At 45.1% G+C, this 27,587-nt stretch overlaps 1 pseudogene; it reads right to left on the reverse strand.

Moving 5' to 3' along the window:
• Positions 1–58: 58 nt before the first annotated feature.
• On the reverse strand, positions 59–27,064 carry LOC141806755 (uncharacterized; annotated as a pseudogene).
• Positions 27,065–27,587: the final 523 nt, after the last annotated feature.

The following is a 27,587-nucleotide window of genomic DNA, read 5'->3' on the forward strand; positions in this document are numbered from 1 at the left end:
ATAAAAGTTAAAAAAAATACACTCTCAAAGTTGACATTTCTTCACATACATTGAAACGTTATCTGTTGGTTTCCAAAGGGGGTCCCAGGCCAGAGGCAAATGCTGTTTGTGGGGGCTTGGTATAGTAAAGTTTGGGAACCTCTGGGTTAGACCACCTGTCATAAAAACCAGAAACCATCCAGCACCATGAAGAGCTTTAATCCAAACTCTTCTTTCTCAGAGTTCTCTGCACCCTACCATTTTGGACAGGAGAGGAGAGGAGAGAGAAACATATTTCTGTGTTTTGGATGAAGGACGCGGTCACACTGGCCAATCGTGCCGTGCCTAAGCATGCTTCAGCCGTACAGCACGTTTTGAATGGCCAGTGTGACCGCAACTGTACCACAAGCACAATTCTCTTCCGTGCTTCGGCACGCTTCGAAGAGGTGGGCTTCGGCACGGTTTACTTCATGCACGAGCACAAGCACGCGGACAGCACGTGCGATCCTTTTAGATAATCACCGCAAGCACATCTCTCGACAATCGTTTTAAACAAAGCGGGAGTGTTAGAGGGCTGTGTCGGGCTAAAACAACTTAATATAAGTCCAAAAGTCTCTAAAGTTGTAGCAGTGCTCTCTGTGTCTCATTGTGCTGACTCTGATGAGATGGCGCTTCACGTAAACAAATGCTTCACGATGGCGGGCTGTGCGCGTGTCTGATACCTGCTTAAGTGTGGTTCATATTGGGGAAGTGTGACCGCCGGCCGTACTCTCCAGCTGGGGATCGGCGCTGCAGGTGGGCAATCTTGCTTAGGCACGGTACGTTTTTTGAGGGCCAATGTGACCGCATCCTAAAAGTCACTGAAATCTGGAAATAAAAGAAAATTAATAATAATGTCCTGAGCTATTTTTTTCTGCTGTTTTTTTAAACACTTCATTTTAACTTTTACAAATAACACCAGTAATTATTAGGGCTATCATTTTAATGTGTTAATTAGATTAATTAAATGTGTTGCGTGGTGTGGCGTGGCGTGGCGTGGGGTTGCGTGGCGTGGCGTGGCGTGGCGTGGCGTTGCGTTGCGTTGCGTTGCGTTGCGTTGCGTGGCGTTGCGTGGCGTTGCGTTGCGTGGCGTTGCGTTGCGTGGCGTTGCGTTGCGTGGCGTTGCGTTGCGTGGCGTTGCGTTGCGTTGCGTGGCGTTGCGTGGCGTTGCGTGGCGTTGCGTGGCGTGGTGTTGCGTTGCGTTGCGTGGCATTGCGTTGCGTGGCGTTGCGTGGCGTTGCGTTGCGTGGCGTTGCGTTGCGTTGCGTGGCGTTGCGTTGCGTGGCGTGGCGTTGCGTTGCGTGGCGTTGCGTTGCGTGGCGTTGCGTTGCGTGGCGTTGCGTTGCGTGGCGTTGCGTTGCGTTGCGTGGCGTTGCGTGGCGTTGCGTTGCGTGGCGTTGCGTTGCGTGAAGTTGCGTTGCGTGAAGTTGCGTTGCGTGGCGTTGCGTTGCGTGGCGTTGCGTTGCGTGGCGTTGCGTTGCGTTGCGTTGCATTGCGTGGCGTTGCGTTGCATGGCGTTGCGTGGCGTTGCGTTGCGTGGCGTTGCGTTGCGTGGCGTTGCGTGGCGTGGCGTGGTGTTGCGTTGCGTTGCTTGGCATTGCGTTGCGTGGCGTTGCGTGGCGTTGCGTGGCGTTGCGTGGCGTTGCGTGGCGTTGCATTGCATGGCGTTGCGTTGCATGGCGTGGCGTTGCGTTGCGTTGCTTGGCGTTGCGTTGCGTGGCATTGCGTTGCGTGGCATTGCGTTGCGTGGCGTTGCGTTGCGTGGCGTTGCGTTGCGTGGCGTTGCGTTGCGTGGCGTTGCGTTGCGTTGCGTTGCGTGGCGTTGCGTTGCGTGGCGTTGCGTTGCGTGGCGTTGCGTTGCGTGGCGTTGCGTTGTGTGGCGTTGTGTTGCGTGGCGTTGTGTTGCGTTGCGTTGCGTGGCATTGCGTTGCGTGGCGTTGCGTTGCGTGGCGTTGCATGGCGTTGCGTGGCGTTGCGTGGCGTGGCGTGGTGTTGCGTTGCGTTGCGTGGCATTGCGTTGCGTGGCGTTGCGTGGCGTTGCGTTGCATGGCCTTGCGTTGCATGGCGTGGCGTTGCATTGCGTGGCATTGCGTTGCGTGGCGTTGCGTTGAGTGGCGTTGCGTTGCGTTGCGTGGCGTTGCGTTGCGTGGAGTTGCGTTGCGTGGCGTTGCGTTGCATGGTGTTGCGTTGTGTTGCGTGGCGTTGCGTTGCGTGGCGTTGGGTTGCGTGGCGTTGCGTTGCGTTGCATGGCGTTGCGTGGCGTGGCTTGGCGTTGCGTTGCGTGGCATTGCGTTGCGTGGCCTTGCGTTGGGTTGCGTGGCGTTGCGTTGCGTTGCATTGCGTTGCGTGGCGTTGCGTGGCGTTGCGTGGCGTTGCGTCGCGTGGCGTTGCGTTGCGTGGCGTGGCGTTGCGTGGCGTGGCGTTGCGTGGCGTGGCGTTGCGTTGCGTTGCGTGGCGTTGCGTTGCGTGGCGTTGCGTTGCGTTGCGTTGCGTTGCGTTGCGTTGCGTGGCGTTGCGTTGCGTGGCGTTGCGTTGCGTGGCGTGGCGTTGCGTGGCGTTGCGTGGCGTTGCGTGGCGTTGCGTGGCGATGCGTTGCGTTGCGATGCGTTGCGTTGCGTTGCGAGGCGTTGCGTTGCGAGGCGTTGCGTTGCGTTGCGATGCGTTGCGATGCGTTGCGTTGCGATGCGTTGCGTTGCGATGCGTTGCGTTGCGAGGCGTTGCGTTGCGAGGCGTTGCGTGGCGTACCGTGCTGTTGCTTGGCGTGTTGCGTTGTGTTGTGTTGTGTTGCTCCTCAAGCTCTGTCAGCCACAGGCCTGATTTAATATCTCATCATCTTTATGAGCTAAAGACAGGTGGAAGCTTTTTTTTCAAAGTAACAGTGTAGGCAGAAAATCAAAACTTGAAACTTGTAAGAAACTTCAGCAGCCTGACTTCATTATGTCAGGTGGATGTTGGTTCTGACTTAATCTACCCTGAGGGACGGAACCCAACGTGAGTCTGAGGCAGCCTGAAAACCTGCCCAGTCTAACAAGAATACAGCAATGCTGGAAAATGTTAGCTTCAGAAATGAACAAAACAAAACAAAAAAAGTGAAAGCTCAGAAAAAGACTTAAACAAAAGCTGAACAACAAAAGAAAGAGCTTCAGTCAGTGAACTGACCTCAGAGTCTCCAGTCTACATTGTGGACTCTCCAAACCGGCTGATAGAAGCTCCACTCCTGAATCCTTCAAGCTGTAGTTTTTACTCAGGTCCAGCTCTCTGAGATGGGAGGGGTTGGACTTCAGAGCAGAGGCCACAACTTCAAAGTGAGTCTCTGAGAGTCCACATGCTGAAAGTCTGTAATAAAGTTTGTTTAAATGAGAGAGGACACTTAGTACTGAAAATATGTATGATAAGAACAGTGGATCTAAGACTCAGATCTAAACTATCATATCAAACTGATTTATGATGTTGATCTCAGGTAAACTTACTGAGCCTTCCTACAGTTCCTCACAACTGGAATCAGTCTCTGTCGTCCCTCTTCTGACGTGTGTACTTATTCAGATCCAACTCATCCAGAACCTCCTCTGACATCTGCAGCATGTAGGCCAGAGCAGAGCACTGGATCTCAGAGAGTTCCTGCTCTGATCTGTTCTCTGACTCCAGGAACTCTTGGATCTCCTGATGGACTGAGGGGTCCTTCATCTCCGTCAGACAGTGGAAGATGTTGATGCTTCTGTCAGGAGAGACCCCACGACTGTTCATCTTCTTCAGGTTGTTGATAGCTCTTTGGATCATCTCTGGACTGTTGTCTGTGTGACCCAGCAGACCCCCCAAGAGTCTCTGGTTTGACTCCAGAGACAGTCCATGAAGGAAGCGAACAAACAGGTCCAGGTGACCAGTTTTACTTCTCAGGGACTTTTTCATGGCTTTATACAAGAAGACAAGCAAACAAGAGTTGTTACGTTCCCTGTTGACTAGGGGATGCAGGGAACGACAATAGATGGGTGTTTAACCAGGGAATAAGAGCGGAGACCAGGAGCAGTTGTCAGGATGAAAAAACAGGGGTTTATTGTTAACACACAAAAAGAAAACCCGCTGACAGCAAACACTTGCAATTTCAAGCTACACAAAGCTACACGAGGACAAACTGATCAGGACGGCAAGAGTCCAGGCTGCACGTCCAGCCTGGTCCACAGCACACAGCAGAATGAAGCTCCCCCTCTCTCCTGCTGCTCACAGCCTTTCTGCTCCCTGCCACCTGTTTTACACAGGTGAGTCAAGTTGTAATTAGCAAGGCTGTGCACAGACCTGCAGAGGAGAAACAGAGAGGGGAGGGGGGAAGGAGAGAGCAACACCACACACACACAGCCCATAACAAGAGTCATAATTGTTGTCATCCTCATCATCATCCTCATCATCTTCATCTTTGTCTTCCTGTTCATCTCCCCAGTCTTGTCTCTTCAGAAAGTCCTCCAGTACTGCTGTGTTCTTGTGTGTGAAACAGTGGAACATGTAGACTGCAGCCAGAAACTCCTGAACGCTCAGATGAACGAAGCAGTAGACGGTTTTCTGGAAGATCAAACTCTCTCTTTTGAAGATCTCTGTACAAACTCCTGAGTACACCGAGGCCTCAGTGACGTCCAGACCACAGCGCTCCAGGTCTTCTTGGTAGAACATGATGTTTCCTTCCTTCAGCTGTTCAAATGCCAGCCTGACCAGCTTCAGGAGAACTTCTCCGTCAGCCTCCATCAGCTCCTGAGGACTGGTCTGAGGACTGGTCTCATGACCCTCAGCGTACTTCTTCTTCTTCCTCTGAGTCTGAACCAGCAGGAAGTGTGAGTACAGGTCAGTCAGGGTCTTGGGCAGCTCTCCTCTCTGCTCTGTGCTCATCATGTGCTCCAGAACTGTAGCAGTGATCCAGCAGAAGACCGGGATCAGACACATGATGTGGAGGCTCCTGGAAGTCTTGATGTGTGAGATGATTCTGCTGGACACATCTTCATCCCTGAACCTCCTCCTGAAGTACTCCTCTTTCTGGGCGTCAGTGAAGCCTCATACTTCTGTCAGCCTGTCCACACATGAAGGAGGGATCTGATTGGCCGCTGCAGGTCGAGAAGTGATCCAGACCAGAGCTGAGGGAAGCAGGTTCCCCTGGATGAGGTTAGTTAACAGCAGGTTTACAGAGCACTCCTGTGTGACATCAGACACACGATGAGTGTTGTTAAAATCCAGAGACAGTCTGCTTTCGTCCAGGCCGTCAAAGATGAACAACAGTTTACAGTCAGCCAGCGTCTCTGCTCTCAGCTTCTCTAATGTTGGATGGAAAACATGGATCAGCTTGAGGAGACTGTAGCGCTGGTCTTTGATCAGGTTCAGCTCCCTGAATGAAAGCAGAAGCAGCAGACTGAGGTCTTGGTTTTCAGAGCCCTCTGCCCAGTCCAGAGTGAACTTCTGCACTGAGAAAGTTTTTCCAATCCCAGCCACGCCATTTGTCAGAACCACTCTGATGACTTTCTGTTGCTCAGGTAAGGCTTTAAAGGTGTCCTGGACCTTGATGGGAGTGTCCTGGAGGATCTTCTTCTCAGAGGTTGGCTCCAGCTGTCTCACCTCATGTTGGGTATTCACCTCTTCACTTGGTCCCTCTGTGATGTAGAGCTCAGTGTAGATCCTGTTGAGGAGGGTTCTACTTCCTGTTTCATCACTTCCCTCAGTCACACGTTCATATCTCCTCCTCAGACTGACCTTGTGTTCATTTAAAACCTCCTGCTCATCCATGAGCGTCGCCACAATACAATCAGGGGGGGGTCATGCCCCCCTCACCTTGAAAAATAAGCAGTTTCAACCCCCCCACATTTGCCATCAAAAGTAAGAGTGCATATGAAGAGTTCTTTTTTTTTCAAAACACTATAAATCCATTTTAATTATTTTCAGGACCGGGTTAGGTGCTTGTTTTGAGAAAAACTGCATCTTATAGAACATTTTAAACAAGGAAAATAAGCGAATTAACATAAAAGAATGATGGAGCAGTGTATAGGTTCAGTACACAGCAAAATGGCATGATGAACTCGTGTAAAAAAAAAAAATGGCACTCATAGCATTTTGGAAAAAAAAACCTCTTCATATCTGCTCCAGTGTTCTTTCCACTGCTTCACTATCATATTTGTTCCATTTTTATAGTGAAGACTACCCATATCAATAGAAATCTACTCCATGATTTTATGGTCTCCTACACAAAGCCATTTTTACATTAAAATCTGTTCCACTTCATCAGAAGGGGGATATAAATAATAGGATCAATGACAGAAAGGTGGAAACCAGGAGGGTTTTATAATTATTTTCCAAGAAAAGTAAATTAAGTTAATTTTGCCTGAGTATCCCCAAGTTTCTCAAGTTTTAGTAAAAATTCATGAGCTTATCCTTGTGTGACCAAACAGTAAAGTTGGTGGCCAAACTCAGCCAGCTTTTCTCATAAGAATGTTAGACGGTGAGCACCCTTGACTGGCGTGTCTGTTTCAGCCTTTAATCAGTGTTACTTTAACCTTCTCTATTCATAGGAAATCCCTGGCCTTGTCTCTGCGATAGGCTGTCTCCGTATGTGGTCTACATGTGTGTGTGTGTTGGGGGGTGGGGGGTTAATAAGCTCTACTCTTGAACATCTCTTTGAGAAAAAATACTTATGAATAAAAACAATAGTCTGTTTCTGAAACAGTAAATATTCATTTCTGACCAGAGATGTTACACATCACTCAGTTAGCACCAAACTCCAACCTAGATCAGATTAAACAGGGACAGTTTTAGAGCTACAGTCCTTCTCCAGTGAAATTTTAGCCTTCGCTACATTTCCTGAGTTCTTCTGAATCTGTTTTTGAGCACAAATCTGTCATCAAATGGGTTTTGTTCTTTTTGGAGTGACAGAAAGACATTTTGAGGCAGTTTTATTTTGAAGTTTGAAACAACATTTTCTAGAGTTGAAAAAACAAGACTTTGATTCAGAGCTTGATACAATGAAGCACACTTCCTCTATGTTTACTGCGTACATGATCAACAACACGTACATACCAGAAATACCTCTGTTCATTTTACATGAAAAAACTGAGGTATAATTACACTATCAGCATTATAATAACTAGAATATCATTATATTTACTCCATGTTTTTAGACCCCTTGGGTTATGGAGCTGTCTAAATATTTGGTTGTATGCTGTTTTATTTGTTTTTATCAAGTACCCTGTGAGAGACATCAAACCAGGGATATGCGTCTTTTTCATTGTTATATTTACATCCATAAGTCAGACTCTTTATAGCCTTTTTATACTGACATAGTGGTACATAGTGAGTCTCCTTCTGTCGCGTGTCTATTGTGTCTTTGTTTGAAATGCCCAATGCTGCCTTTCAAGCAGAAGATAATCAGAAAAGCTGCAGAGACCATCTAAAAAATATTACCACCTGAAACTACAGAGATGTCCATTCAGACTGGATAAGTATTATGAGAGGACCTGTGTATATTACAGGTATTCACACGAGAATAAAACACAGACGTCCTCCACAATTGTTACAAACTGTCTCAAATTGTCATATAAATTGCAAGTCTTCAATATTTCCAATTTTTGTGATTTTTAGTTCACTTCAACCAAGGACGTAGGTTTGGTCTCAACATTGGTAGGGACAATATAACAGCATACCCTGCATGTACACTTTTTGCTGGGGACTGGACATTAATAAGACCAAACAGATAGGGTGGACGGGGGTCAGGGCTACATTTCTCACTAATATGAACCTAATGGATAGACAGGCTAAATGATCGATGCAAAATAAATCTGTATTGACTTATACTAACTGTCATGTGTATTGGTTCACGTTATACACCATTCGATTCAAACCTTTATTTTCAAAAACTACTAGAGAAACATTTTGAAAACTTCCAGAATAAATGTCTGGATTTTATTGGCAAATTTAAATTGCAATATTTGAACATAACTTAAAATCATAGTAACATACACAATACAAACTTGTTACTAAATGCAAAAAATAAACATTTGTCTTAAGACCACTCAACATTGTCTGTCTTATAAATAAATTAAATATAACTGAAAAAACGTCTTAGTCAGAGAATAACAAAAATAAATAAAAATGGAGCCTTCCTTCAGGTAAAACACTACTGCTTTTGTCCACAAGCACAGCCAAACTCAAAGACAGCACCGCTCCTAAAACTGCATTAATCATCCAAAAACTTGTGTTTTTCACCAATATTCCATCATAGTCCGCTCCGGGTTGATATCAATGATCTGCTGAAGTCTGTGTCACTCCAGACAGCGCTGTGACCTCTGAACTGACAAAGACTTTTGCCCTCAAAGAAAGGAGTCAGCTCTCTAGAAAGCACTGCGCATGCGCAGTATGCTAACGATGATGCAGGTCGGACTTTCAGTATCAAATTTAGTGGTACGTGTTCCCCACCTCCACAACACTGACGTCTTTTACATTACTTACAGTGGCTGCTGCTGGCCGAAAAAAACTTCTAAGATCCCTCCTCTTCGAAGGAGGCGGCATGTTGTCGACACGTATTTCTGTTGGGGCTGAGTGAGTGTGCGTGTGCGTGTGTGTGTGTGTGTGTGTGTGTGTGTGTGTGTGTCATTAGCCAATCTAACGTGCGTTTGAGGAAAAAAAAATTGGACCGGCACATTCAACGAGTGAAAAGGGGTAAATTTATGTCTGAACTTTATGAAAGTAATTCACTTAATAACGATAGGGTAGATTCTATCCTTACAACATGTGGGAAGACAATCTAAATTCCCTATATAACTGAAGTCGTTATATAATGCAAAAAGTTGCTTAAAGGTTAGTGGTGACAATTTGTGCCCCCTGAAAAGTTGGTAGTGTTATGTCCCTACCGTCCCTATGCAAACCTACGCCCTTGACTTCAACACCAGATCATGCCAGAAAGTTGAATGATGATGATGATATCTACAGACTATATCAGGAGCCATATGTTCCCCCAAATTTTGAACAATACCTCAAAATTTAAGACATAAACAAGAAGCTTCCATACCTTGGTTTTTTCTTCAGTCCCTCATACAATCACCCCACAATCCGCACTGTTCTGAGTCTGTCTAAAGTTTTGCAAGAACTATTGATTCTTCAGGAGACACAACCCAACATTTATCAGCCTTAACACCAAAATGCTGAAATTTCACTAAAAGGATGAATGACATAAATCATTAATTTCAGGATTTTGGGTTCTTCTGATCTACACAAACAAGTTTTCATTGTACAAGTTTTGATAATGCTGAACTTGGAACACACACACACACACACACACACACACACACACACACACACACACACACACACACACACACACACACAGGGATGACTGACTGAATGAATGAATGAAAAAGTATTTTATTTAGGTTAAAATCTCCAGGGCAGAATATGAATTACCCTTTGTGTGTATCAGTTTACAAAGAAGTTAAATGGATGATAATGTATAAACACACACACACACACACACACACACACACACACACACACAAAAACACGAAAAAAAAAACTTCATACATGCTTAAACATAACATTTTCTCACGCCCACCCCCAGCCCCCCTTAAAAAAACAAAAACAAAAACAAACAAACAAACAAAATAACCCCTCTGTAACTGAAAAATGAGTAGCCTCAGGCAGAGGGTTTTTTTGCTTTTCCTATACAATCCATAAAATAACCCAGAACATCAGTGTCACAAATAACAGAAAAAAAAAAAAAAAAAAAACAAAAAAAAAAACACAACATAGAACATTACAAGATTTACTCTGTATAATAATCATTAAAATTTAATCATTTCTATTGTAATTAGTATTTTTAGTCTTTTTAGTCTTTTCAGTCTTTCTTTTATTTTTATTCAGATTGTTTATCTTTGCCTCATCTTTTGTCATTCTTTTAATCTTTTGTTGAAGACTTCTAAGCTAATTGTGTTACTGCTCTGTCTCTCTTATTATCTATATTTTGTTTTATGGCTGTCTCCTCTGTTTTATTAATTTAGTAATGTATCTTATTTATTAATTTTAATTATTTATTCATTTATGTATTTTTAGCTTACTTGATCTTACTGGTCCTCAGAGTTGGGGTCCGTTACTCAGAAAAGTCAAGAGTTACCCGTTACTCGTTACTATTGAAAAAAGTAGTGCCTTACACTACTTGATTACTCCATGGAAATAGTAACAAAGTTACACTACTCGTTACACTACTTTATCCCCCTGATACATCTTTATATGCTTCAAGAGATTCGCGGTTGTGTTCCACGCAGTATTCAGCCTCTTATTTCCTGGGCATAACTTGCATTTTACGGTCACGCTCTTCTCCTTCTGCTCTACAAAATCCAAATAATATGCATATGAACTGTCACAGTAAAATTGGTTGCCTTATATAAATCTGTGCCCCACTGACAACACTGCACTCGCTCCCACTGTAAGTGCCCCTTTTAAAGGATAAGTTCGGTTCCTACAGCTTTTACATTGTTTATGTTTAGATGTGTTTCATTTTGGGGGTTTATTACTTTTGGTAGGAACGAGTGGGGTAACGGCACTACTCCTCTTGGATTAGTAGTTAAACTAGAGTTACAAATGAAGTTTGTGTGAAATTGAACGGTGGCCATATGAGCAACTACTCCCCATCTCTCCCGGGTCAGGGCTGATGGAACTGTCACAGTAAAATTGGTTGCCTTATATAAATCTGTGCCCCACTGACAACACTACACTCCCTCCCACTGTAAATGCCCCTTTTAAAGGATAATTTCGGTTTATATAGCTTTTACACGTTTATAGAATAAAGTAGAACAAAATACTCACCCAGAAGGCTTTCCTGATCCAAGCAGTGCTTCGGGAGATATTTACATCCAAAATCGTGCAGCGAACGTCCGTATATATAACGTCCGCAGAGAGTACTGTGCATGCGGAGAGCCGACCACGCATGCACACTACTTTCTGGAGCGCTGACTCCTTTCTTTGAGGGTAAACAAAGTCTTTGTCAGTTCAGAGGTCATTACAGCCACACAGCGCTGTCTGGAGTGACATAGACTGCAGCAGAGCACTACCTTGGAGCAGACCATGATGGAATATTGGTGAAAACACAAGTTTTTGGACGATTAATGCAGTTTTAGGAGCGGCGCTGTCTATGCCCCAATGGATCCCATTATACGGACGTCCGCTGCACGATTTTGGATCTAAATATCTCCCAAAGCACTGCTTGGATCAGGAAAGCCTTCTGGGTGAGTATTTTGTTCTACTTCATTCTATAAACGTGTAAAAGCTATATAAACCGAAATTATCCTTTAAAAGGGGCATTTACAGTGGGAGGGAGTGTAGTGTTGTCAGTGGGGCACAGATTTATATAAGGCAACCAATTTTACTGTGACAGTTCCATCAGCCCTGACCCGGGAGAGATGGGGAGTAGTTGCTCATATGGCCACCGTTCAATTTCACACAAACTTCATTTGTAACTCTAGTTTAACTACTAATCCAAGAGGAGTAGTGCCGTTACACCACTCGTTCCTATCAAAAGTAATAAACCCCCAAAATGAAACACATCTGTATTTAACATTAGTTCTCACACTAAAGAGACCAAACCCACTTAGATTATTCCTTTTCCTCCTCATTTAAAAACCATATAAATACAGGTGGTAAGACTTTTACTCTTTGCTCAAAATAGTATTTTTAATGTTTCTAAGTATACAATATCTAAGAATTTTAAGGTGTGAGACTCTATAAATAATTCCTAGTGGCTTCACTATAGGAAGCTTTATTCATTATTCTAATAACTCTTTTCAGGAATTTAATTATAGGGTTTATATATGTTTTGTATGTATTCTCTAAAAACTCAACTTGATATAATATACAGACCTGATCAAAATCTTAAGACCAGTTGAAAAATTGCTAGAATATGCATTCTGCACATTTGGACCTTAATGAGGTTTTAAGTAGAGCTACAATATGTAAAAGCAAGAAGGGGGGGGGGGGGGTGTGACAAAAAACATCATTGATTTGTAATAAAAAAAAAAGTGAAACAGGTTGTTTATCACCTGATCAAAAGTTCCAGAGACCACAGGCTATTAAAGCCAAAATCCTCTCTACATATTCATTTTCTGTCAGGCATTCATACGGTCATGCCCTCCTGATGGCTAAAGCTAAGAAGCTGTCTCTTCTTGAACATGGTCTGATTGTTAAGCTGCATGAGCAAGACCTGTTGCAGCAGACACAGTAAGACAGTTATTCTACATCTTCTGAAAGATCCTGAGCATTATGGAACAAAAACGTCAAGTGGTAGACGCAAAAAAATCACACCTGAGCCTGAGCCGCGCTGAGCCTGAGGATCCAATTGGCTGTCCATCAAGACACAGGGCGGTCCTTGACCCAAATTAAGGCCCCTACTGGTGCCAACTGCAGTGCAATAACCATCAGACGCCATCTGCGGGAAAAGGGTTTCAAAAATGAACAACAAATTCAAAGACCTCATCTCCTTCAACGCCACAAAACTGTCCTTTTGGACTTTGCCAGGGAGCATCAAACATGGGACATTAAAAGGTGAAAAAAAGTTTTATTCTCTGTTGAGAAAAAATGTCACCTTGACGGTCCAGATGGCTTCAATGTTACTGGTATGACAAGGAGATCCGACCTGAGATGTTTTCTACCCGGCACAGTGGAGGGGGTCCATCATGATCTGGGGCTTTTTCATTCAGTGGAATGAACCAGAGCTTTAGGTGGTGCAGGGGCGTCAAACGGCGGCTGGTTACTTGCAGATGTTGCAGCTGGCACCCTTCATGACTGAGGGCCCTGGTCTGTGTGAGAACAGCTGTTTTTTCAACAGGACAACGCTGCAGGTCACAATGCTGGCTTGACAAAGACTTCTTCAGGGAGAATAACTTCACTCTTCTGGACCATCCCGCATGTTCCCCTGATTTAAATCCAATAGAGAACATTTGGGGGATGGATGACAAGGGAAGTTTATAAAAATGGCCATCAGTTCCAGACAGTTGATGCCCTTCCTGAAGCCATCTTCACCACTTGGAGCAATGTTCACAAAAGCTTCCTGGAAACATTCACGTCAAGCATGCCCAAAGAATTTTTGAAGTGATTAAAAAGAACAGTGGAGCTACTCATTACTGAGTCCCACTGAGAAAAACTTTTGCTCTGGTTTAGAGAGTTTTTCGTCATTTTTGAGCGATGGTCTTAAACTTTTTTATCAACTGATTAACAGCCTACAGCAGTTTACTTGTTGTTTTCCATAAATTACTTTTTCACAGTGCTTTTTGTCACACTCCCCTTTCTTGCTTTTGCATATTGTAGCTTTACTTAAAACCTCATTAAGGGCCAAATGTGCAAAAGGTAAATTCCAGCAATTTTTCAACTGGTGTTACGATTTTGATCAGGTCTATATTTGACATAACAAGTGAGAAATACAATACACACAGACTTTTCTTGTTCAACATATTGCTTGTTTTGTGAATAATACCAATAGAATCAGATACTTCAAGGTTTATATTTTCTATATGTGGCATCAAACTAAGTTTATGATCAAAAATTACTCCCACAAATTTAGTCTCACATACTCTTTCAATTTCAATTCTATTTAGTATGAATATTATTTGACAGTTAGTGCCAACACCAAAAAACACCATGTTTTCTTTTCATTTAATCACAACTCTTTCGTATCAAACCATTTTTTTAACATGACCAACTCCATTTCTATGATTGTCAACAGTTAATTAATGTCTAGTCCTGAAAAAAAAAAAAGAATGATCCCCGACTTGACACTGTGTCTGAGAGTGGAGCTGATCTCAGATCAGTTCAGACTGCAGCACTGACCGTCACCTCCTGCTGTGATTCCTGAGAAGGAGACACAGAGCAGAGGTCATAAATCAGAGTTTAGACTACCCACTGGAGAAATAATGGACCAAACCATTGTGACGTATTTTCTACTGAGAGAAGTTCAAGTTCAGCATCTGATCACAGACTATAAAGGACCAACTCCAACCATAGTGAGGAGTCCAGTCAGTTTAGCATTAATTGAAAAAACAGAGCAAAGATGAGGCCAGAGAAGTGAGACACCAGCACAACAAGCTTCCTGCTGCCCATTGTTGTTTCTGGAGGCTAACAGGAGGAAAACTGTCTTTGCTATGATGCTGAATGTGATTATTACATTTCAGCAGAAAGTAGTAAGAACCGACAACACTGAACTGACCTCAGAGTCTACAGGCTGTAGAGAGGACTCTCCACAAGATCAGACAGAAGTTTCTTTCCTGAAACCTGCAGCTCATTTTCTCTCAGGTCCAGCTCTTTCAGATGCAAGGGGTTGGCCTCCAAGGCAGAGGCCAGAGAAGCACAGCTAATCTCTGACAAACTGCACCACCTCAATCTGAATAAAAAAATAAATGATGAAGATAAAAATTAATTGATTATCCAACCAGATGTGTTCATGTTTTAAATGTGTAACTCGACATTACAAAGAAAAGCATTGACAGACAAATAGAATGAGTTCAGATGACCCTCTCGATCCAGATGTGACTATTTATGAAAACTCATTTTACTCATTCATTTAAATTTATCCACAAAGAGTGGGTATTTTTCAAAATCACTAAGAGTCAGTCTTCTCTGACCGCAATTTACAGTCAAGACATTAAACATCAAAATGTGAATCAAAGAAAAAAATGTAACTATACTTCATAAATATAAAAAAGTGTATTAAACAAAGTTAACTTCCACTTTAAACATGTTAGAGCAACAGTAATAACAGATAGTCAAATAACTGACCTCAGAGTCTCCAGTCTGCAGAGTGGACTCTCCAGAAAACCACACAGTTGCATCACTCCAGAATCCTGAAGGTTGTTGTTCACACTCAGGTCCAGCTCTCTCAGATAGGAGGGGTTGGACTTCAGAGCAGAGGCCAGAGAAGCACAGCCAATCTCTGTCAAACTGCAGTCCCTCAATCTGAATAAAAAAATAAATGATGTAAATCCAGAAATCACTCAGTGTTCATAATCTATTCACAGTTGAAAAAGAAAAAGTATGAAACTTCATACAGCTGCTTAACAACCTCTGTAGTCCTCTCTGCTGCTCAACTCAATGAGTGGTCAGTCATTGTAACTGCAAGTAAATATTATTTGACTTCAAAATGGCCACCAGATTCTAATCCAAGAGAACCCCAGAGGTGAACAATACATAATAGTAATAATAAAATAAAACTGATGATATACAGTAAAATCTAAGTAAAGGTTTTATTCTTTTAACATGGAACATTTTGTTTCTAATAAGCTGTAAATTATGAACAACTACATGTCCAATGAAGTAGACATCATGCAAGACCAAGTTTATTCCCAACACATATTTAAAATGTGTGAAATGTTCTTTTTTCAAGGCAAAAATATTTTTCTTATTTTTGCCTTGAAAAAAGAAATCAGAATAAATCACCTGACATTGACATTACATTCATACTGGTTTTTATTTATGCTTAGGCATATATAGTCCTCTTGAGCGGATACGTCTGTAACTTTCTAAAAAATGAAATTTTCTTTCTATGCACTAAAAAAAATCAAACCACTCAATGTAAAAACTGTGACACAGGCTTTCAAATTTCATGCATCAAACTGTCAAATCAACCTCAGAGCCTCCAGTCTGCAGAGTGGACTCTCCAGAAAACCACACAGCAGCTTCACTCCCGAATCCTGCAGCTTGTTTCCCCGGAGTTCCAGGTTTCTTAGACGGGAGGGGTTGGACTTCAGAGCAGAGGCCAGAGAAGCACAGCCTCTCTCAAACAATCTGCAGAAACTTAATCTAAATAATAAAAAAAAGATGTACAATAAGTTAAGAAATCATTCAGAGTTTATAGTCTATTTAGAGTTTAAGTCATGATAAGAGAGTCCAAATAACAGGAACCAAAGTAACTCAGGTTAAAAACTGAAAATACAACATTTGATGTAACAGTGTCTTGTTACATTCTCCCAGAGATGAGTCTGTGACTGAAATGTGTTCATATTTTCTATGTTGTTTATCAGGTTCTGTGGGAGGAAATCGGCTTAAGAACAGATTTTTCTAAGTTTGGCTGACTTTTTGAATACTGCGGCAGTCGAGGACTGACAGTCATGATTGAAATGTGATTAAACATTTATAGTGTTAAGAATGGAATAATCACATTTATGGTGGGTCCTGGAATCACAAATGCTTCCTTTAAAGAAAACACGAAAAAAGGTTGACCTAGTGTTGTCTGAATATTCGCTGAACCAACCATGAGAGAAACTTTGTCAGCAATGGTACACCTATATAGTCAGCAATAGAAAGTTAGACTAGTAAGACCAAGATAAACCATTTCAGAACTGGTTCCACCTTTCAGATGACCTATAACCTATACAGCTAATGAAAAACAATGAATTTTTTTTTTTTTACGTTATTTTTGATTTTCAGGTGTTCACACTCATGTAGCAGACAGTCCACACCTGCCATCATTTAAAATTCCGCTGATTAACCCCAAAAAAGGTCTTCAGCTCTTCTAGCCAGGTTTTCCAGACATTCCTGGATTCTTTATAGGTCCTGGTTATGGAGTAGGGTGGCAAGATGGAAGGAAGCCTTTTCTTACGAAGAGAAACATCCAATCCAGCCAAATTTGGCAAAATGTGTGTAGGTCTGATAAAATCAAGGTTGAACTTTCGACCATAACAAAACGTGTGTTAATAAATAACACAAGTTAATACATAACACAAGCCAAAACAGAATGGTGGTACAAACTAGTGCCTTTTGTAACGTCACAGTACATCAATATCAAGGCTAAGCGTCACAACGCTTTGGGGCTGTTTTTCTTCAGCTGGAACTAGGGCCTCAATCAAGGTTGAAGAGTTCCAAAAAAAAAATTATCTCTGTCTCAGTTTTTAAAACACAGCAACCATATTTATTGACTGCTAACAAAAAAATGAAAGTTGAAAACATTTGCCAACGATTTTTAATGCTAAAATTGAAGTTATGTTAACAATTTATCGGTGCTTGCATATAACATTCCATACACTTCATAAAGTTTTTTTTAATGATGACCAAATTAATTATAAACCTTTGTTGTGGTTTATAAAGCTATTAACTTTACGGAGACTCGTGGAGCAGATATTTGTTCATGGTTTGTATTTATTAAGTGTCCATTGATAGTAATTATTAAGTCTTAAACTCAGTTGCATAAATGTAAAAATATTAAACTTCCATTTTTAAACATGCTAGAGCAACATTAATAACAGAGAGTTAGTGAACTGACCTCAGAGTCTCCAGTCTGCAGAGTGGATCCTCCAGAAAACCACAAAGCAGCTCCACTCCAGAATCCTGAAAGTTGTTGTTCACACTCAGGTCCAGCTCTCTCAGATGGGAGGGGTTGGACTTCAGAGAAGAGGCCAGAGAAGCACATCCAATCTCTGTCAGACTGCAGTCTTTCAATCTAAATGAATAAACAAATAAGTATGAATAATAAGAAATCAGTCAGATAAGTGAGTGACTGCATTGTGTTGTGTTATATGTGTTGTTGTGTTTTGTTTTGTTGTGCAGTGTTGTGTTTCGTTATGCTATGCTGTGTTGCATTGCGTTGTTGTATTGCGTTGCGTTATTGTGTTGCATTGAGTTATGTTGCGTTTGGTTGTGTGGTGGCTCTCCCCACCACTGTTGCCACCAGCAGAGGCCACCAGAGAGCAGGGCGGAGCTGTCACCAGCTGGGCAGGGTGGTTTATCAAAGGTACCTGCCCAGTGAGATCACCTAAGGCTGGAGAGGCCCCAGCTGTGGGAGATTAGAAATAAAAGGGGGCAAGTTTGATCTGTTCATAGTAAACCAGAGGAGAGAAAACACAAAATGGAGGAGGCCCTCGCAGTACTGCTAAAGAGCCAGGCTGATCTACAGGCAGCACTAGCATGGTTGGCTTGGCAATCATCACAGGTGGCAGAGAGGCCCAGAGCGCCCAGAGATGTGTTAACCAAGCTAATGCCTGAAGATGATGTTGGAGCCCTCCTGGAGGTCTTTCAGAGGACAGCCTCGTGGGAAGGCTGGAGAGCTGCAGACTGTGAAGCAATCCTGGCCCCATTTCTCACTGGGGAAGCCCAGAAGGACTGGCAGGAGCCAATGGCGGTGCATGCGGCCGATTTCCCCACATTGAAGGCTGCCATCTTGACCTGGTATGGTTTCAGTTTGCCTGCCCGGGCCCATGCCCCGCCCCTGGCACTATGACCCCACCCAGTTGGCACGGCCCTAGGTAGCTGAGCTCATGTGCCTCACAAGGAACTGGCTGGCTGAAGGGAATGGGCCACCACTGCTGGAAGGAGTGGTCCTGGACAGGTGCATCCAGGCTGCCTGACGACGCTTAAAGGTATGCTGCCCAGACCTCCCCTAATAATGTTGAAATCCTGATTGCGTTACTGGAGAACCATCAGGTTGCCCAGCAGATGATGCAATCTACCCCAGCCGGGGCAACAGGTGAAAAAAGGCCCAGGTGGGGGCGCCAAGACAGAATCCTTGCCCCGCCAACCCAAGAAGATAAGCCGGCCCTCCCACAGAGGTGACCCCCCCCAGTTAGCTCTGGCGGTTGACAGTGTTACACCTGTGGATTGGAGGGACATCTGGCCCAAGAGTGCCCTGAAAGAGACGCCTCCATGCCCACTGTTGCCTCAGACACCAGCTCACCCTGCCTGTGGGTCAAGTCCTGTTGGGCCCACGAAGAGGTGGTGCCCCACCGCATCCCCGGTCCGGGGAAAAGACACAGAGGCCCTGCTAGATTCTGCAAGCCTGGTGAGCCCGGTGAGGCCGGAGTATGCTGAGGAGTCAGACCTGGACACTGTCCAGGTGTCCCGTGTGCACGGCAACTTCCGACCTTTTCCCACCACCTTAGTGGACATACAGACCCCCCCCAGGGGCCCACCCTATTAAGGGCAGAGAACCTGCCAGTGCCGGTCCTGATAGGTAGAGACTGCCCTCTCTTTGTGAAGTATTGAAGGCGGGGTGCTAAAGCCCCTCAGAGGAGAACCCTAAAGAGAAAGGGCCCCCAGCCGGCATGTGCCAGCCTCACCGCAGAAACTGGTCCAGAGGAATAAGAGACCTCAGAGTACGAAGATGCCCTGCCAGCCAGAGAGAGGACCCAAAACTGGCCCAAGCATCAAGAGATGTCCAGGTCGTTGAAGGGAAACTACAGCCAGGGGTGAGCGTAGTTTCATATCCCCATTTTTCTATTCAAAATGGCCTGTGATACTGTGTCATTAAAGAAAAGGGAGCATGTGTGAACCAACTGCTTGTACCTCGAGCCTATGTCCCCAAGGTCCTGTACCTGGCTCACACCCACATGTTAGGGGCCCATCTAGGAATGGATAAAACCCTGGGGAGGCTGAGTGCAAGGTTTTTTTGGCCGGGCATATGAGGAGCGGTGTGGGAGTACTGTCGCCACTGTGGAGAGTGCCAACTTATAGCTCCAAAACAGAATGTCAGAAGCCCCTGGTTCCGCTCCCCATCATTGAAGTACCCTTCCAGCAGCTGGTGAAAGATATTGTAGGACCCCTGCCAAAGTCAAGCCGAGGGCACTGCTTCATTCTGGTCAGGGTCGAATATGCCACCCGGTTCCCAGAGGCTGTCTCCCTTCGCACGGCCTCGACCAAGGCCATTGCAAAGGAACTGCTCCTGCTATTTTCCAAGGTCGGGATTGCCAAGGAGATCTTGACTGACCAGGGGACAGCTTTTATGTCAAAGGTCCCGCAGAACCGGTGCACACAATTGAGAGTGAGGGAGCCACTCACCTCAGTCTACCACCCCCAGACAGACGGCCTTGTCGAGCGGTTCAACGAAACACGAAACTTTCTGGGCCTGGTGTGGTATTACAGGCAGTTCGTGCCATATTATGCGGGCCTGGCTACATGCTCCATGCTCTGACACAGAAGCAGCAGCCCCATCACGTGAGGTGGACCCCTGAAGTTGACCAGGCATTCCAGTCCCTGCGGCAGGCCCTCTGTGCAGGACCTGTCCTGGTTGCCCTGGACTTCAACAGGCCATTCATCTTGCTGACCGATGCACCAGAGTCCGGCTTGGGGGTGGTTCTGTCACAGGAGATCAACAGGGAGGAACACACAATCACCTACATCAGCTGCACGCTGCAGAAGCATGAGCAAGAGTATGCCATCATGGAGAAAGAGTGCTTGGCGATCAAATGGGTAGTTACAAAGTTTAGGTATTACCTATTGGGTCGAAAAATTCACACTAGTCACTGACCATGCACTGCTGCAATGAATGGCACCGAACGAAGGGAACCATGACCAGGTAACTCGCTGGTTCCTTGAGTTGCAAGCCTACGTTTTTCAGGTTGTACATAGAGCAGGAAGACTCCATGGCAAAGCGGACGCCTTGTCCAGGAGTGCAGCTGCTCCCTGCCAGAGCACGGAGCTGGGAGAGGGGATATGTGGTGGCTCTCCCCACCACTGTTGCTTCACCACCAGCGGGGGCCACCAGAAAGCAAGGCGGAGCTGGCACCAGCTGGGCAGGGTGGTTAATCAAAGGTACCTGCCCGGTGAGGATTACCCAAGGCTGGGGAGGTCCCAGCTGAAGGAAATTAGAAATTAGAGGGGGCAATGGAGCAGAGGGAGAGAAAAAGGCAGAGGAGGAGACAGAGAGGGGAAGAGAGTAGGAGAAGCAGAAAGAGATAAAGAGAAGGAAACCCTGAGCCAGTGGCTAAAGCTAACTGCTTTCCTCTTCCTGTCTCCCCAGGAGGACTCTCTCCCTGCCCTCGGCTGGTCATTCCCCCAAGTCTGGGAGGAACCTGGGCTCTGTTTTGTTCTCCTGCCCCTTTACCCTGAGCTAAAATAAATTATTTTTTTGTCGCGCCAGCTCTGTATCTGTCCATGATGCTTACAGTTGCTTTGTGTTGCGTTGAGTTGCGTTGCATTGTGTTGCATGGCATTGTGTTGTGTTGTGTTGTGTTGTGTTGTGTTGTGTTGTGGTGTGGCGTGGCGTGGCGTGGCGTGGCGTGGCGTGGCGTGGCGTGGCGTGGCGTGGCGTGGCGTGGCGTGGCGTTGTGTTATGTTGTCGTGTTGTGTTGTGTTGTGTTGCTCCTCAAGCTCTGTAAGCCACAGGCCTGATTTAACATCTCAAAATCCAAAGATTGAGAGCATGTCAGGAGGAGAGGAATCGAGGGGAAATATGAGCCAAAGATACATGGAAGCTTTTTTTTTCAGGAACAGCAGAGGCAAAAAATCAAAACTTGAAACTTATAAGAAACTTCTGCAGCCTGAGTTAATTATGTCAAGTGGATGTTAGTTCTGACCTCATCTAGTCTGAGGGACTGAACTCAACGTGAGTCTGAGGCAGCCTGAAAACCTGCCCAGTCAAATAAATATTTACCTGAGAGGTTTTTTTTTGTTTCATGTTCAGAAAATCTCCAGAAATAAACAAAACAAAAAAGTGAAAGCTTAGAAAAAGATAGAATAAAAGCTGAACAACAAAAGAAAGAGCTTCAGTCAGTGAACTGACCTCAGAATCGCCAGTCTGCATTGTGGACTCTCCAAACCAGCTGATAGAAGCTCCACTCCTGAATCCTTCAAGCTGTAGTTTTTACTCAGGTCCAGCTCTCTGAGATGGGAGGGGTTGGACTTCAGAGCAGAGGCCACAACTTCAAAGTGAGTCTCTGAGAGTCCACATGCTGAAAGTCTGTAATAAAGTTTGTTTAAATGAGAGAGGGCACTTTATACTGTAAATATGTATGATAAGAAAAGTGGATCTAAGACTATCATATCAAACTGATTTATGATGCTGATCTCAGGTAAACTTACTGAGCCTTCCTGCAGTTCCTCACAACTGGAATCAGTCTCAGCCGTCCCTCTTCTGACGTGTTGTACTTTTTCAGATCCAACTCATCCAGAACCTCCTCTGACATCTGCAGCATGTAGGCCAGAGCAGAGCACTGGATCTCAGAGAGTTCCTGCTCTGATCTGTTCTCTGACTCCAGGAACTCTTGGATCTCCAGATGAAATGAGGGGTCCTTCATCTCCGTCAGACAGTGGAAGATGTTGATGCTTCTGTCAGGAGAGACCCCACGACTGTTCATCTTCTTCAGGTTGTTGGTGACTCTTTGGATCATCTCTGGACTGTTGTCTGTGTGACCCAGCAGACCCCCCAAGAGTCTCTGGTTTGACTCCAGGGACAGTCCATGAAGGAAGCGAACAAACAGGTCCAGGTGACCAGTTTTACTTCTCAGAGCTTTCATCATAGCTCCATTCAGGAGGTCTGCCAGAGTTGAAACTTTGTGTTGTCCCTTCAGAAAGTCCTCCAGTACTGCTGTGTTCTTGTGTGTGAAACAGTGGAACATGTAGACTGCAGCCAGAAACTCCTGAACGCTCAGATGAACGAAGCAGTAGACGGTTTTCTGGAAGATCAAACTCTCTCTTTTGATCTCTGTACAAACTCCTGAGTACACTGAGGCCTCAGTGACGTCCAGACCACAGCGCTCCAGGTCTTCTTGGTAGAACATGATGTTTCCTTCCTTCAGCTGTTCAAATGCCAGCCTGCCCAGCTTCAGGAGAACTTCTCCGTCAGCCTCCATCAGCTCCTGAGGACTGGTCTGAGGACTGGTCTCATGACCCTCAGCGTACTTCTTCTTCTTCCTCTGAGTCTGAACCAGCAGGAAGTGTGAGTACAGGTCAGTCAGGGTCTTGGGCAGCTCTCCTCTCTGCTCTGTGCTCATCATGTGCTCCAGAACTGTAGCAGTGATCCAGCAGAAGACCGGGATCAGACACATGATGTGGAGGCTCCTGGAAGTCTTGATGTGTGAGATGATTCTGCTGGACACATCTTCATCCCTGAACCTCCTCCTGAAGTACTCCTCCTTCTGGGCGTCGGTGAAGCCTCGTACTTCTGTCAGCCTGTCCACACATGAAGGAGGGATCTGATTGGCCGCTGCAGGTCGAGAAGTGATCCAGACCAGAGCTGAGGGAAGCAGGTTCCCCTGGATCAGGTTAGTTAACAGCAGGTTTACAGAGCACTCCTGTGTGACGTCAGACACACAATGAGTGTTGTTAAAATCCAGAGACAGTCTGCATTCATCCAGGCCATCAAAGATGAACAACAGTTTACAGACAGCCAGCGTCTCTGCTCTCAGATTCTCCAATGCTGGATGGAAAACATGGATCAGCTTGAGGAGACTATAGCGCTGGTCTTTGATCAGGTTCAGCTCCCTGAATGAAAGCAGAAGCAGCAGACTGAGGTCTTGGTTTTCAGAGCCCTCTGCCCAGTCCAGAGTGAACTTCTGCACTGAGAAAGTTTTTCCAATCCCAGCCACGCCGTTTGTCAGAACCACTCTGATGACTTTCTGTTGCTCAGGTAAGGCTTTAAAGGTGTCCTGGACCTTGATGGGAGTGTCCTGGAGGATCTTCTTCTCAGAGGCTGTCTCCAGCTGTCTCACCTCATGTTGGGTATTCACCTCTTCACTTGGTCCCTCTGTGATGTAGAGCTCAGTGTAGATCCTGTTGAGGAGGGTTCTACTTCCTGTTTCATCACTTCCCTCAGCCACATGTTCACATCTCCTCCTCAGACTGACCTTGTGTTCATTTAAAACCTCCTGCAGACCAGTTGGCTCTGAAAAAGACAAGTGACGAAAAAAAAAAAACAACAACAAAGAGAATACAAAAATGAAGTGATCATTTCCATGAGCTCATAAATTTACTTGCAAACCAGCTGCTACAAACAGCTTTGTACCAGCAGCTGTCCTTGCTTTAACAAGTAAGTAAGTAGGTAAGTAAATCTTATTCAGTATAGCAACTTCCACCGGACGGAGTCACAAAGTGCTTCACAGAAAATAAAAATATAAAATAAGAAGGTCATAACAACAAACACACACACACACAAAGAAAACATTAAAAACGTAGTCACACAGCAAGAATAAACAATTTCCAAAACCATTAACTAGCAGAGGTAGAGTCAAGGGCTTGCTTAAATATATGTGTTTTTAAACATTTTTCAAAAGTGGTGAAAGAGGAAGCTGAACGAATATTTACGCAAAGACTTTTCCACAAAGTGGGAGCTACCACTTCAAAGGCACGGCCTCCTTTGGTCTTTAGATGGGCTCGAGGGACAACCAGCAAGCCCTGGTAAGAAGACCTGAGTGACCTACTGGTGAGGTAGGGGTGGAGCAGGCCAGCAATATAAGCAGGGGCTTGACCATAGAGAGCTCTGTACACAAGGACAAGAACCTTGAAACTAATTCTTGATTTGACTGGAAGGACCCGGGAGTGCTGATAAAAGTACAGTCCGATGGGCACATTTCAATCAGAGAGCTGTTCTCCAAGCTCCTCTGCCAGGTCTCAGTCAGGAACAGGAAATCCAAGCATTTAGATGTAAACATGTCATTTAAAATGAAAGACTTATTAGAAATAGAATGGGCTTTTATCAGCGCCATTGTGAGAAGCACAGACCCACCGTTGGTTGCAGCCGCGGCCCGAGCCAAGGGGCGAAGGTGACGGGAGTCAATGCCACTGCGCACAGCAGAGCGCCGAACCGCAAGCCTTTCTGTAACCAATGTCTCAGGCCCCGTTTACACGACGCCGAAAACGGTCGATTCCGCAAACATTTCGTTGCGTTTTGGCCTTCCGTTTAGACGAGACCACGTTGCGTTTTCAGTGAAACCGCAAACTTTTGAAAACGCTCCCCAGAGTGGAAAGATCTGAATCCGCTCCTCCATCCAGCTTCGTGTAAACACAGAGCGGAGCGTCTCAGGGTGAAACGCTGACATCACCGCATGCACACTCGCAGTTTTAGGTGAAGGCTCCGCGCTCAGCCACATTTCCAGTTGAGCCAGTAGTTGGCGGTAATGCGCGTTATGGTTGGATTGCCGACCGTCTCACACAACAAAACGGCAGAAAAAGAAAGAACAGAAGAGGAGACTTCTCCTCCCGGAGTCGTATGAACGCGGATCGTTTTCACGCCGTCCTCATGTAAACGCGGGTGGCTTTTGAAAACGCAAAGGAAGAATCGTTGCGGGAGTCTCCGTGTAAACGGGGCCTCAATAAGTAAAAAAGACGGAGGATGAACTATTCCCGGAGGACAGCAGGGGGGGGCGGGTTTGACAGTGCAGACAATTACCTGGGAAAAGACCAAAGAAGAAGAGGAAGGACGTCCTCTGGAGTGGGAGTGTCGTGTAAACAGTCAATCCTGAGGAGACATCCGTACTGCATGCTAAATCTTAATGGTTAGCATTTTTGAGCCCAGTTTGTTTGGGTGAATACCATCCATTCTGAAAAGTGACGCCCGTTCCCTGAACAGATTGAAACCTACATTGTAGGATCTGCAAACCGACTGAAGCCATTCGTGAAGGCTGAGGAGTCTGCTGAAACGAAAAGGGCTACCGATGCCAGCAATCGGACCTGAAATGGAAACAGTTTTACCACACAGCATTGGGAAACTAAACAGACCACTGAAGCCAGTGTACTTATTGTGGATTTAACAGACTATGGCACCAGTAAAGCAGTGAGTGATGGCATTAACATAACGCACATTCTGAATTATGGAATCACCAATAATCAGTGTTGAGGGGGAGAAAAGGGCCGGGGTCTGTAGGCTGGGGTCTAACAGGAGGAGACCGAACAGACTTGGCAACTGGCCGGACAGTCACAAGATCCACAGGAGGAGAATGAACCGTCTCGAAGTCCAAAGAGTGAGCCACATTCAACGGCCCAGGGTGGATGGTTGAAGCTGGGGGTTGCCTCAGCATGAGGGCAGCATCTTTCCCAGTGGAGAGATTCCCTGCTTGAGAGCTGGTTCGAGGTCAAGGGGTGAATTTAACACTGCCAATCCTTGAGTAGGGGGCCAGTCTTTGAGAGCGACGACCAGCAGGAGAGACAGGCGTCCTGAACGTTGCTGTGGGGAGGGAAGATAGAGGCACAGTAGAACCACGCACCAGAGGCGATGAGGGAGAGGGGCTGCCGGTGAGAGGGGGAGAGTCCTGCTCATCCAGGATGGAAAACTTGTTGGACAATTGGAGGGCCTGAGGTGGAAGGGGTCTATGGGATGGATTCAGACCAGGTTTACCCTCAACGACAAAACATGACTTTGACGGACGAGGAGTGCAGCTAGCTGGGGCTTTGCCCCAAGCTTAGACCATTGGTCTGCAGAATGGATATCTGCCCATCTGCAAACTGCAACATAACTAATGTTTTTATGACTTACACTATTTATCCTATCTTGTTTTATGAATGGCACATTCTAATCATCTTGTCTCCTTATTTCAACTTATCTTAACTACTGACTTTAACTTATCTTGTATTTTTATCTTGGGGCTGTCTTCTTTGCTCTCTTAGCCTAAGCAATGTTGTTAATTTGTCTTGTTTGACGTGTTAAGATATGAGAGCACTTAACATTGTAAACCGAGTTTTCCCCAAAGTGCAATAAGTATTCTGAATCTGAATCTGATGAAAAGATGTGCACAGAGTCCTCACAGCTCACTGTGTCCATTTGTGCAAACTAAACTTAAAAGGAAACAGAGAAGACAGTGAATAAAGAGAGAGGGAAATCTGTTTAAACCAAAACACTTCAACAATGAATTCTGGCTTTGAGTTTTCTCTGAGGAAAACACAGATCATAGAAGAAACAGCAGAGATTTCTGCTGGAGCAGAAAAACAATCAAGATAAATTTCACTTGGCTTCTAAATGTGATGATGATCCTAAAAAATCTTGGTGTCGTGAGACAGGATGTGTACAAGCTTACTTTGTCCAGGACCGGTCTGACGTTCAGTTTTTGTTCTAGGTCTTTTTCCACACTTAGGACAGCAATCTCCTGGTGAACCAGGCTCGTCCCAGTATGAGGTGAGGCACTGTCTGCAGAACCAGTGTCCATGGCTGTGAGAGACTAGGTCCTTCAGGACGTACTGACACACAGCACAGCAGGACATCTGCTCCTCCGCTGAAACAGGCCTCCTCTTTCTGTCCCTGTAAACACACATTCCCACATTGTCAGAATTGGATGACTCTTGAAAAAATCAATCAGGAGTGTAGGAGTGAAAGCAGCTTCAGTGTCTTACTTCGGGTCTGAGGGTCCAAGTTCATTACTGAGGTATGGGGGTTCCTCTTTGGACCGGTCACACGGTCTAGGAGACTCTTCTAGTTCCCCCTCTTCCTCTGCTCTAAAACTCATTTTCTGTTCTGAAGTCAGTCTGTGAGGTTAAACAGAAATACTCACTGAGAGCTCAACACACAAGGATCAGGAAACCAGTTCATTCAAGAGTCACACTCAGAACTCTGAAGACACACTAACCTCAAGACACATAGCTAACACAGATAACACACAGTAACACACACTCACAAACACAAACAAAAACACAAAAAGCAGCCAGAACTCCTGTGTCCACTTCTCAATCCAGCTGCTGAGGTCATCTGGGTACCATTAGGGCCTCTTGGTGATGGTGCAGGACTGGTGGTCAATGTGACATTGTGGTGGGTCTTGGGTGCCATGGTTGCTTGGCATTGCCCTTGGGCCTCTTGGTCCGGCAGGGTTTGGTCAACTACTTTGGGCTTAGTGATCATCTTACATGCATGCCTGTACAGATCCTCCCAGTCCTGTCAAGACTTT

Source organism: Halichoeres trimaculatus, unplaced genomic scaffold, assembly GCF_033239565.1.
Source record: "Halichoeres trimaculatus isolate MK-OKI-2021-1 unplaced genomic scaffold, fHalTri1.1 fHalTri1_scaffold_17, whole genome shotgun sequence".
NCBI lineage: Eukaryota > Metazoa > Chordata > Actinopteri > Labriformes > Labridae > Halichoeres > Halichoeres trimaculatus.